This window comes from Talpa europaea (genome assembly GCF_964194135.1).
Source record: "Talpa europaea genome assembly, chromosome: 12".
Taxonomy (NCBI): domain Eukaryota; kingdom Metazoa; phylum Chordata; class Mammalia; order Eulipotyphla; family Talpidae; genus Talpa; species Talpa europaea.
Window position 1 is genome coordinate 19,094,192 of NC_140079.1, and position 1,830 is coordinate 19,096,021.

Below are 1,830 nucleotides of genomic sequence, written 5' to 3' on the forward strand. Positions count from 1 at the left end.
GCTGTATTAATTGTAAAGATGCCTCTTTCAAACTTCAAAACTTTTGAAAGTCAGTAGAGAAACTGTAATAACAGTTTATTAGGCTCTCCAAAACGAAGAGATAAATAAGTCTTGCTCAATGTATGAGTCCTTTATTGCAATGCAGGCAAGCACCTGTTAAGTCTCTGAATGGTAAGCAGCAGTAACTTGCTCTCATGCACCGAATCAACTTTTTATTTTTTAAAAAGCCTTCTAACAAGGTTGAATTATAGATCTGAATTCACTCACTTCAATCTGAAACAAAGAAAAAGTTAAATTAGCAAACACAGGAAAGGTAAAATAACGTTTTTGCTTTCTTTTTAAGAACACCTTTAGAAAAACCACTCTTTTTAATGAAAAAATTAAGGATAGAGCTGCACATAGACCAAAATCACTAGACAGGCTTGATGAGACACAAAAAGACAAAATGCCTCAAAAATCAAACTTATTCTGAGATTAACCTCAAACATTTTAAATTGTCAGTTCAAAGCAACCCAGAGATTAGACAGATACTGTGATTAAATTAGCATCAGTTGTTGACAATCTCTTCACTTTCCTCCCTGATGAATTCTCTACAAGTCCCCACCACCTCACAAAGTCAATGATTCATTTATACTTAACTGCATTACAACTCAGTGAAGTATCACACACTTTAATTAATGTAAATCTACGAGAATACAATGTAGTTAGGAAAAAACTATACCAGCAAAAACAGGATGACTCTGATCACTTCATTCATGTATAACAAGCTCAACTAATAATAGATGAACAAGGCAAGAAAATAAATTTTTCTATTTCTGACAGCAACTGAAAATCCTGGAAGAGTAAAGTAAGCTTCTGACTATGCTTTCAGGAAAAAACACACACACACACACACACACATTTGTGCCTTTTGAACTTCTAGAGCAGTTTAAACTTTATGAAGAAAAATGCATTTTGTTTTTTCCCCTGAAGTTTTTACCCTTTAAAATAACTGAACATGTCAAGGGATCGACACTAGGCATGTTTAAATGTCAGTCTTTTGCTTGAGAAATGGCCAAGAAAATCTATAGCTTATATAATATTCAAAAAAGTTTGAATACTAAAAATTAGCTATTTTTCAATGTAACACTTTTAAAAAGTACATACTAGGTGTTATTTAAAATAAACACTAAAAGGAAATTGCTGATGTTAAAATAATCTGTCAAAGGCTAATAAAAACACTAGGCAAATTTAATCAAGTTTCCAAGAAAGAATACTAATAGTTGATTTAAAAAAAAAAAGAGAGAAACAGGGCCTCCCTGGTGGCGCAAGGGGTTAAGTACAGCACTATGAAGCTATCCACAGCCTCTGCAACACAAGTTCCAACCCGGCTGGCCAGGGAGCTACCCACACAGCACAGCAGACCCCTCCTGTCTCGCCCACTGCTCTCATCAGCAATGTATTTCAGTCAGTTTGCCTGTTCTGTTCCCCACTTTGTCTCTGGTGAATCCTCTTACCCCCGCCCACCTCTGGCCTGTACACCAGTTCTTGTATGCATAAATAAATCAGTCTTAAAAAAAAAAAAAAAAGGTCAACTTCCTCCATTTCTAAATACGCCCCAAACTGAATTCTTACTTTAAAATGTAGTAAATAAAAACTTAATTTACAAAAGGCCTACTGTATTGGGCTTATTCTTTTAACTCCTTTACATTTTAAACCAAAAATAGGCTAGTTTATTAATTAGTGGTGATTATTTCTGCTCTACACCAACACTTTTCAAACAAAAATTTTCTAAAATACTCCTTATACGTCTTTTTTTAAATTGAAAAGAAGGTTGCTCACAAGCAAATT